This window comes from Mus pahari, chromosome 5 (genome assembly GCF_900095145.1).
Source record: "Mus pahari chromosome 5, PAHARI_EIJ_v1.1, whole genome shotgun sequence".
NCBI classification, from domain to species: Eukaryota; Metazoa; Chordata; class Mammalia; order Rodentia; family Muridae; genus Mus; species Mus pahari.
The window spans coordinates 149,010,125-149,021,212 of NC_034594.1; the positions used below are offsets into that span (position 1 = coordinate 149,010,125).

The window sequence follows — 11,088 nt, forward strand, 5'->3', positions numbered from 1 at the left end:
TGCATAGACCTTCCGACCAGTGCTCCTGTAGGGCAGGCTCTCAGATGCACAGCTAAACTCTAGTGTGCCCTGGAAAGCTCAAGGAGAAACCATTCTTTTGGTTTTGCTTTGTTTGATAACACACTATTGCTTGTGTCATGGACTAAGGCAAGTGTTATAAGAAGGTCTATCTGACTGCCTCCATTTCCACATCACATCAGGAAGGGAATTTGAGGTGACTGGAGGATGAAGATGGCCAGGTCTCAGAAACAAGGATGCTTTTGACAGCCCTTGACATTAGCATTCTTAAACAACTGAGGCCAGTTACCCCATATTCATGAGGAAAGGGTTTTTTTTTTTTTTTTTATGCATTTCTTTGGGAGCGAATTTAGAAATCCCTACAATGTTGCCATGAAAACTGGGATTCCATTCTGGGGAGCTTCATAGTCTCATTAATGAAAGAATTTTAAACTGCACTAGGAAGGAAGTTCAAGGACATTATTAGAGTTCGAGAAAGAATAATAGGATAGGTGAGTTGTGAATCTTGACAGCTCCAGAAGGGAGATGGAGAAGAGAGGAAGAGAAAACTATGCTGTTAGGTTGGGGTTCAGTGAAGTTAGTTTGCCTAGTGACCACATGGCAAAAAGGGAGAGATGGTAACATTTATAAAGAAAAGGAAAAACAGACCAAGAAATCCCAGTGTCAGATATCACATGCTTATGATTTAGGTCGGCTCCTAAAGAAAAAGCGAGAAAGAAAAAGAAGTTATGCTTTCCTGAGGAAAAGCATGTAGCCACAGGCAAGAGCTCCATACGTTTGCCTAGAGCATCCATGCTCTAACAGTGGGTTGTGACCCCATGGAGGGGTAGTAATACCTTTCACAGGGGTCACATAAAAACATTGGAAAACACATATATTTACCTTAAAATTTATAATGGTAGCAAAATTATAGAGAAGGAGCAACAAAATAATTTTTTGGTTGGAGGTCACCACAACATGAGGAACTGTATTAAAGGGTCCAAGCATTAGGAACATTGAGAACCATTGGCCTAGAGAAAGGACTTCTGAGAAAGATAAATACCTCATCCCATTAATGGATAATTACTGTTCTCCTGCCTTCAGAATGTCTTCAGATGGATCAGACTTCCTGTGGGGTGAACTCCTGGCCAGGTGAGTGCCAGACTTAGCTGGATTACCTCATAGAGGAGTAACCACTGTACATAGTATTCTAACCTGTCTGCCTGAATATCCAGTCTCCACCCAAAGCCAGAGGTCTTCCGCTCTTTAGATCACTAGGACCAAAGAGTAGCCAAGCTACTGTTTACCTTTCTAGTGTTACCAGGGAAACAGGAAGTAGGGTCCACCCTCAATGACCTCCAAGGCTACTGATCCCAGCAACATTCTCCCCTCAAGAGTTAAGAGTTGAAATTGGGGGTTAGATACAACCCAATGTTACCAGTTCCAAAGTAGTCCAGAAGGGACTGCTGTCTGGTCGGGTATATCAGTCACACCTTCATGTACAGGCACAGATGTTCCTGTAGAGCTGCGATATAAGAAATGTGAGTTCCCTCCTAGCATTTCTTGCCTCTGGCCAAGACAAAACCCACGACATTTCTAGCTCCTAGCCAAGGACAAGAAGGAGACTGGTCTGCCCCTGGCTCATCAGAAGGATGAAGTTCCTACCTCCTCTTCTCATCAGAATGGCTTGTGGCTTCCTGGTCATACATAGCCAGAGAGGCAGAGCTAGCTCGGAATGCTCTAACAAAGGCTGCAGATTGCTCACCCTGGGCTACTCCTTCCCAGTTCATAGATGAGGACAGCCCTAAGTTCTAATAGTATTGACCTTCTTCACCTTGTTCACTGCATATGCAGACAGACAGAGAGAGAGAGAGAGAGAGAGAGAGAGAGAGAGAGAGAGAGAGAGAGAGAGAGCAATCTTCTCTATTAGACTAAATAAATAAGCCTTCCAAAAGGTCTTTACTTTCAGATCAAAGCTAAATAAGAAAGTACAATCTAACAAATCTAAGAACGAGAACACTCCACTTCATGTGTCTATCAAAAAGCCCTGAGAAGGCAGATGTGAGAATGCAGTCCGGTTGGATCTGGTTTTCTCTTATCTTAGTTCCTGAATGGAAAGACTCAGAAGAAAACGGCTTCATTTTGCACTGGGTCCTGCATCTGTCTTTTGAAGCACAGGGCAGATCTATGCCCCATTATGTCTACCAGGAGAGTAGCAGGCTACATCTATTAACATAATTTAGTGAATAGTTTTAGGAGATTCCCTCTTAGAAGCAGATCCCTAGAAAGATATTTCAACTTTTCATTGTTAATCCATTACCTGTTTCCATGGAGACTAAGGTAAAGCTGCTGCTGGAGTTTTTCTTGTAGAAACCACAGTGACATCATTTTGCCTGAGGGCTGCTAGTGCCACTGCCTTCCTTCATCCTTCTTCTCTGCCCTTAACTGTGCCCTGAGGGGCAACTGGCACTGTGTTGGAAGCTAAGAATGTAGGCACTGCCAGAGTTGGGGTCAGGGCCAGCAACATAATTTGAGAACCTTGTGAAAATGAACACATAAGCTATTTGTCCAAAACCCAAAACAAACATTCTGTTAAAGAATGTCAAAAGAGAAAGCTTTATTCTACCTTCTACAATCTTTCTTCTTCTCCCCTCTCTTCCCCTCCACTCTGCACACCCTCTCCCCCTCCCCCTTTTTTTCCATCCCACAAAGTCTTTGTCCTTGAGAGTTATGTTCTTAGAAAAGATCTTGAGAGAAAAGGATCTTACTGCTCATCTCTGGAGGAAATGTCACATGACAAAGCAAAGCAAAGCTAAACAAACAAGATCTTCTCTTCCCCCACCCTCTCACTACTAACTGTTTATTTTTATAATGCCAGCTTTAAATTTAAATGCAAGGACTTTTAACTAAGGCCACATCAGAAATGAGGCAATACCTGCCCCAGAGGTCTCTACTGCTTTGGTGATCTTTGGTCCCTGAATAGTGAAGATGCTGCATGTGGTCAACTCCACACCTGCCTCCACTTCCTGATCATGGGCACTGTCTACCTTCAACTCAAAGGGAAGGGGAAGATGTATTGTCCTACATTTCGTTTTCTTTCCATCAAACTGTTCAGTGCGACTGGCTAACGGATATTATGTGATATCATGCACACTTCCTAAAATGGCATCTCTTTTCTATGTTGGAAGCTAATGTTGGTTCAAATGGAAAGCAGAAAGCATGACTCTCGTGGGCCTTAGTCATTGGCCTTTACCCACATTTATCTTAAGGGTTCATCATCTTTGCCTGGATTTAGAATCACCTACAAGTCACACCTCTGATATATCTTTCAGAGAGTTTCCCAAAAATTTATATGGAGAGGCCAATCCTGGATGTGGGTGGTGCCAGGCTATGGACTGGTATAAAGAGAAACTGAATAAAAAGGCAAAGGGATACAGCAAGCTTGTATGCCTCTTGTAGTGTGATAAACTACGTCCCCTCACACCATGAGCTAAAGTAAACCATTTCTTTATTTTGTACATCGGTATGTATGTATGTGTTCTTGCGTATAGGTGCATATGAGTGTGTGACATGTGTATCATGAGGAGGCCAGAGGTTGAGGTGGGATATCTATCTTCTTGCTTATTTCCCATGCAGGGTCTCTTGCTGTGTCCAGTGCTCACTTCAGCTAGGCTGGTTTGTCAGCTTGTTCTTGAGACCCCCCCTGCTTCTGCCTCCCAACTGCTGGTGTCCCCAGTCTACCTCACCCGAGTGGCATTTTACATGGGTACCGGGGACCCTAACTCCAGTCCTCATGTTTGTGTGGCAAGCACCTTCCCTCTACTGAGCCACCTCCCATGCCCTCAGTCCTTCCTTTCTGAAACTGCCTGCAAGGCATTTTGTCACAGTAACAAGGAAGCTAAGAGGATGCCCCCAGAGGACTGTGCTTACTGACTATCCTGTGCTGTGCTGCAACATCTGAGACAATCAATAGACAATGAGAAAAGGTTTATATCAGCTGTAATATTAGTGGTCAACTGGCCCATTGCTTTTGAGCCTGTGGTAAGGAAACCCATCCCATCCAGCTGGGAAATACATGGTGGGGCAAGCTGCTTACCTCTCGGCAGACAGGAAGGACAAAGAGGAAGCAGGGGCAGATGCCAATGATCCGAAACCTCCCACAGGGGCCTTACTTTAAAGGTTCTACCATCTCCTGAGAGTGCCAAGCTGGGGACCACACTTTTCACATATAGACCTTTGGGGAATGCTTTAAATACAAAATAGAATAAAATAAAATAAAATAAAATAAAATAAAATAAAATAAAATAAAATAAAATAAAACGCCAAGGAGCACCAAGGGAAGGAAGAACTTCAAACTATGGTCACAAAGAAGATGCCAACTTGTGCAATGTCTAAAACTGGTTTCTGGGGAGGATGGCTCAAACCTGATGGCCTAAATCTAATACCAATATGGCAAAAAGAAAGAACCAACTTCCATAAGTTCTCTTCTGACCTTCACCATTCACACATACACACACAAGATAGATAGATAGATAGATAGATAGATAGATAGATAGATAGATAGATAGATCTAATAAAATAAATATAATTTAAATTTTTAAATAATAAAAACACTAGCGGGGTTCTTCTCTAATTGAGACATCTGCAGTTGGGGTGTCGGTGAAGTTGTCTCTCCCTGTGTGAACATGGTGCAGACCAAAGCAAACTACATCCCAGGAGCCTACAGAAAGGCGGTGACTTCTCAAGCCCCTAGGAAGGTGCTTGGCTCCTCCACCTTTGTCACCAATTCTTCAAGTTCNTCNAGAAAAGCTGAAAACAAGTATGCAGGAGGGAACCCAGTCTGTGTGCNCCCAACTCCCAAGTGGCAAAAAGGCATTGGGGAATTCTTCAGGCTGTCCCCTAAAGATTCTAAAAAGGAGAACCAGATTCCTGAAGAAGCAGGAAGCAGTGGCTTAGGAAAAGCAAAGAGAAAAGCTTGTCCTTTGCAACCTGATCACAGAGATGATGAAAACGAATAGAATTTACTCATATGAATACTGTCTTCGGTTTATCTACATTACTTGTAAATTACATGTAAATTCAGGTAAATGAGTTTGTCCAATTGGCTTGCTGATGGGAAAATAATTTGGCTAAAATTTAGCCATTCAAAAAAAACCAGATATAAAAATGGAGAATTTTTATAATTTGTAAATTTGAATTGCATACTTAAATTTGTGCCATATGCTCCTTCTTTTTCACCTGTTAAAGCTTCTTCTTAAAATCAACATTATCTGATACTCTACTGTCTTTGCTTAGACTTTTGTACTGATGCCATTCTATGGGCATTGATTATGGAAATGGTGCCATGTTGTTATAGCATGTTTGCTTGAAAAATTTGACTGAGTCTGTTTTACATTAAAAATTTCAATATTAAAAAAAAAAAAAAAACTGGCTTCTGGCATTAGCAGAACCTGAAAGGATTATGACTTGTGTCGTGTGTATGTGTGTGTCACATGCAAATGCATCCTCTAACAAGTGTGTACGTGAGTGTGTGTGTGTACTCACATACCTGTACACAAGCCATAGATTGTCACAGAAAGTCTTTCATAGACCTCTGCACTACTTTTGAGACAAGGTCTCACTGAACCAGTAGCTTGCTGATTTGGCTAAACAGGCTGTCCAGCAAACCTAAGGATCTGCCTGTCTCTGCCTCCCAACCACACGCCATCATACCCAACGTTTACATGGCTGTGGAAGAATCCAAACTTGGGTCTTCATGCTTGTACAGCAAACACATTACGCACTGAGCCATCTCCCTAGCCCTGGACTGTGACTTCAAATCACAACAAAACAAAAGTGACACTCTTGTGGAAAAACACCCCCCCACCCCCAACAACAACACAATCTAATTCCTCTGCTTCTTTTCCTTCCCCTTGATTTTTGAGCTAGGCAGAAGGTACTTTTCTTTAACTAGGAGTCGATTCAGTTCATTTGAAATTCCTCAGTGGAGGAAAGTCGGTAACTTCTGCCGTTTGGTTTCCTATCTAAAAGGAAAGGCTAATGACTGCATGGTTCACTTGGAAACTAATTGTAGAGAGCTCATAACGATTCGGCTTAGGGTTATTTCCTTTTTCCTGGTGTCCCTGCTCTGCTGGGACTGCCTCCAGAAGACTGGAAGCTATTTCCAAGAAATCGATACCAAAGAATAGAAAGGACCATACCGTGTGAAGTCGACTGCATTCCGTCACTAGGCTCCAGAACAACAGAAAGATAGGCTGCTAACTAGACCAGGCATTTGAGATGCTCGGTGGCCTCCTAGCTTCCCAGCCTGACAGCTGTAACTGAGGCTGCAATTCAGAAAGTGCTGTATGAATGCTTTTGGCCAATTTGGCAAGAGAGGGGACATCTAAAAGGGGGCTGTGCCATCTGCTCCAGTATGTAGTGGGTGAATTAAGGACCCAGTAGGTGGGTGAGTCATTGAAAAAATTTCAGATGTAGGAAAAACAGATTCCCTTGGTGTGTGAGTGTGTGTGTGTGTGTGTGTGTGTGTGTGTGTGTGTGCATTTAATGAAGCTAAAACTCACAAAGAAAAGATTCACCAGGTGGAATGTAGTATGATCTTATTCGCCTATATGTGTTAGTCCAGGTTCTCTAGAGTCACAGAATTAGTGAAACAAATATGCTTTAAAAAGAGATTTATTGGATTGATTTACATGATACAACCTCGGTAATCCATCTATCCTTGGCTCCATACCAGAGGTACTTAGAAATGGTGGCTTCCACATCTGGTCCAAAACTAATCTGGTCCCATGGCCCTGGAGAATTCCTAGAAAGCCACTGGTCTTCAGTCAAGGAAAAGATGGTGGGCTGCAATGCCGGGTGTGTGTTGGTAGTACTGCTGTGAGCATAGCATTGTCAATAGAGTATCAGTGGAGGATGGTGGCATTGCTTATATGGCAGATGGTCTGGCGAGCAGAGCAGATGAACTCAGCAGCAAGACACAAAAAGAAATAGGCAAAACCCAAAAGCATTCAAAAGTTTTCTTCCAGCATCCAAGATGCTGCTGCCCATAGTTAGGGTGCATTCTGCTATTTGCTTTAATGGAATCAAGAAGACCCCTCACAGTGTGCCCAGCAGCTTGTCTCTGAATTGATTCCAGAGCAGTCACGTTGGCATTGATTCCCTTTGAACTTCTGTGATTTTTTTTTCTGAAAGAAGGGCAAACCTTGGTCTGCTGTAAGGATGAGAGCAGGGGTGGGGGTGGGGGCTACCAGGAGGTTTGATCTTCATCCATTTAATGACTGAGCAAAAACTGAAGTTTATAGGAAGCAGAAATTCACAGGAAGTATGCATCCCAGTGGCTTGGCTAGAATTACGTTCCCGAAAGGATGGGAGTTATCAGCTCAGTAAATGGCTGCTGTTTGGTCTTGGCGTGGAATATTAAATAAACATTATTAATTTATTTACAATCACTGACTTTGGCTGGAACTTCCACAGGTCTCCCCAATGTTTAAATATGCTGATTCTGTGACAGCTTTGATCTTTTTGAGAATAATGGTACGTTATTACATTTGCTTTATGTGGGGGCTGGTCGCAGCAGTTTAAAGACCTAAAAGAGTTAACATCTAAGGTGTCCATCAACAACTGTGAGATTGTTTCTTCTTCCTGAGGCTTTGATTTTTATCTGAAATCCTTACCCAGTTCCAACCACTGTGCTCTTTACAAGAGAAGACTCATTATCTTAACGAACATATCCCAACCCCCTTCGGTGTACCAAGAGCTATTTTAACCAATGCAGGAGACACAAGGGTGAACAAAATAAGGTTGGCTGCATACAGTGGAGGGAGATGAAATAAATAAACAAATTGGTGAATTTGAAAGTCATAAAAACCTACAGGAAAAAATAAAACAGGTTGCTGCTAGCTGTGAATGCTAAACATGTTCACCTGATAATATACATAAAAATTCATGATCTCGTGGCTCACTAGGGGGAAATAACAAGCTGTATACAGCTGAAGGACTGCCTAACCCTGGCCTTCCCTCAGGGCTGTGGGTTCACTGTGGCAAAACTTTAAAGCCAATAGCAACACACTGAGGTGTTTACACACTGTTTACTGAAGTGTGTGGTTTAATCCGAGCTTTAAACTACAATGGATGGGGTAAGGAGTGTTCTCTTAGGAAAACCAAGGAACAGCTTTCTGGGTTGAGCTGAGATTCAAGTGATGAGTAGGAGCTTGCCACACAAGAATCCCAGAAAAGGGGAAGTGCAAGCAAATGCCCAAGGCCTGAAAGTGTGTGCTACATTGGGAAATGAACGGCCAAAAGGACTGGAGAATAATGAAAGAAAATAGAAGGTGAGGTGGGCAGAATCAGCCAGAGATGGGGGCATCCAGGGACCTGTAGGTGCCTACCAGGACACTACAATAGGGAACCCAAAGAACCCTGATAGGGTATGTGGCATTGGGGGGAGGGGTGTCCATAAAATGATTTAAATCTTTAAAGCGATACTTTGACTTCTGAATGGAGACCAAACTGAACATGGGCAAAGAGGGGCAGGGGTGGGTGGGAGACCAATGGATAAAGATGAATACTCAAGTGATGCAGCCTGCCTTTCCGTCCTGGCTCCTCTACAAAGCTTGCCCAATCCACTTATCACCTAATAGCCTATAGAATGGGAATAAAAATTAACCTATTTGTAAGAGAATGGGATCGAATGAAATCACATGGGTGAGGCGGCAGTGAAAGCAACGCATTCTGTGCATCTAAAGATTAAACCACAAACTACGCACTGCTAGTCATCAGAAGTGAGCAGCAGCAAACATCACATCTGGCCCTACTTCTTACCCTGCCTCCTTTTATGTCCCCCACCCATTAATTTGTTTGAAGTTGCCATGATATACCATATGGAAAACATAGCTTATAGTATATAATATTCTCCTATCATATATAATCATAAAACACAGTCTTGGTTTGCATTTTGCTGGAAATATGTCTCTGTGAAAAAGAAGTTCCACTTTGGGGTGATTTATTCTCCATATGGGAACTGGAAGACACAAAACACCATTACAAACACACACACACACACACACACACACACACACACACACTGGACATAGGCACACAGACACACAGAAGACATACACACATACACAGACATACACAGAAACATACCAGGGAAACACACACACATACACACACTGAGACACCTATACAAGCCACACATATACACAGAGAGAGATGCACACAGCCATGTACATACAGAGAGAGAGAGAGAGAGAGAGAGAGAGAGAGAGAAAACATACCCTCATATCACACATACTGCATGCAGAAATTTCCTAGCCAGAGAAGTAAAGATTTTAATTAGGAATTCAGGTGAATGTGGGAGCTGATTACAGCTCAGTCAGTGTAGCTTTTGCTTTACAATCACAGGACCTGAGTTAGATCCCCTAGAACCCACAAGGCTAAGCATAGCAGCAGCACTATGCCATCCCAGTGCTGGGAAGGCAGGACAGGTGGATTCCTGGGCTTGCTGGCCTGAAAACCTAGCCTTTTTTTTTTTTTTTTAAATCAGGTAATCAAGTTCAAGGCCAACGACAGGCTCCACATGAAGAAAAAGGAAAAAAAAGAAAGAAAGAAAGAAAGAAAGAAAGAAAGAAAGAAAGAAAGAAAGAAAGAAAGAGAGAGAGAGAGAGAGAGAAAGAGAGAAAGAAAGAAAGAAAGAAAAGAATAAGTGGATGAGCATATGACATGGCAAATTCCAAGCCAAAGGAGACATCCAGACCAGTGGGAAACAAGGATGAATGAGTCGGCCTTTTAAAGAACGCTTTTGTATATGTCTTCTCCCACTTGCAGAGGTAAATGTAAAAATCGGAAAATGAATCACACCCTTGCTTGGCAGCTTTTAAAATCTGAATTTATATTCCCTGCAATTTCACCTCCAAGTAAGCTGGCATGATAAGTCAGCAAAGCAGCCCGGCCCCATTTCAATGATGAGTGGATGTGACTGAGGCTCTCTTAAAGGTGAAAGACTCTCCTGGCCTGAGCCACAGCCCTACTGACACCCTTGTTCTCAAAAGCTTCAACTTCTGCATGATCCTGAAGAAGCCATCCAGCCCAAACTCCCTTGTAGAAAGAAGCAAGCTGGCCATGAGAAAGAACCTCTTAGCTTGTCCTGGTGTGGGTGTCTAGGGATTCCTGTATCTGCTAGAGTAGTCGCAAAAAGCAGAAAAATAGCGTTTGAGAGTCTTCACAGTGAAGATATAGAAATCTTAATGGAAGGACAACTCTCTCTCTCCCCTTTATAGTGCTCAATAACATTCAACAGCCTTAAGAGTGCTGAACCAGTGTCTCAGTGTCTTGGGAAGAGTTGGGTCCCTCTATATGTCTCAACAAGATGTAAGACCCTCAATCTGCTCTTCTCCAATGTCAGACAGGAATTAAGTGTCTCCAAAGAAGAGAGAAACAGAAAGCCACCTCCTTTTCTTTTCTAGTCCCTGATCTAGCAAGGATGATCAATTCCATGTGTCTTGGATGTTGGCTTTTGTCACCTGGGCCTGTCATCAGAATGATCTCAGTCTCTTCAGATGTTAGGTTCAAGCCATCTCCTAAAAGTTACCGTACTAAATTCTTGATTCTGACCACCCTTCAGCCTAGACCAAAAATGATGATAGAGTAAAAACAGTTCAAGAGATCTACAGGAATGCTATTTTGCAGCAATATGTTGGTCTGGGGACTGACTTTCTCTGTTCCTTACCCAGGTCATTTAAGAGGGTCTAACTCTCTTGGGTTTTTCTTTTAATAGATTTCTTTTTCTTTGCTGTTATCACTAATGTGCGTGCATGCATGCGTGTGTGTGCATGTTTACATGTACACATATTTACTTATACACATAATGCACACACACACATACACACACACACACACACACACATACACACACACACACACACACACATACTCTCCATAAGAGTTGGAGTTCCAGGTATTATTCAGTCACCTGAGTCTTGGGAACTGAACTCCAGCCCCCTGAAAGAGAAGCTTGTATTCTTAACCATAAATGCATTTCTCCAGCATGTCTTTTGAGGAAAACGCCATTATTTACCTCACCGGAGA

General features: G+C 42.6%; 1 pseudogene; it reads left to right on the forward strand.

Annotated features, from left to right (window-relative positions):
- The first annotated feature begins 4,682 nt into the window (after nt 1–4,682).
- On the forward strand, nt 4,683–5,040 carry LOC110322594 (annotated as a pseudogene).
- Nucleotides 5,041–11,088: the final 6,048 nt, after the last annotated feature.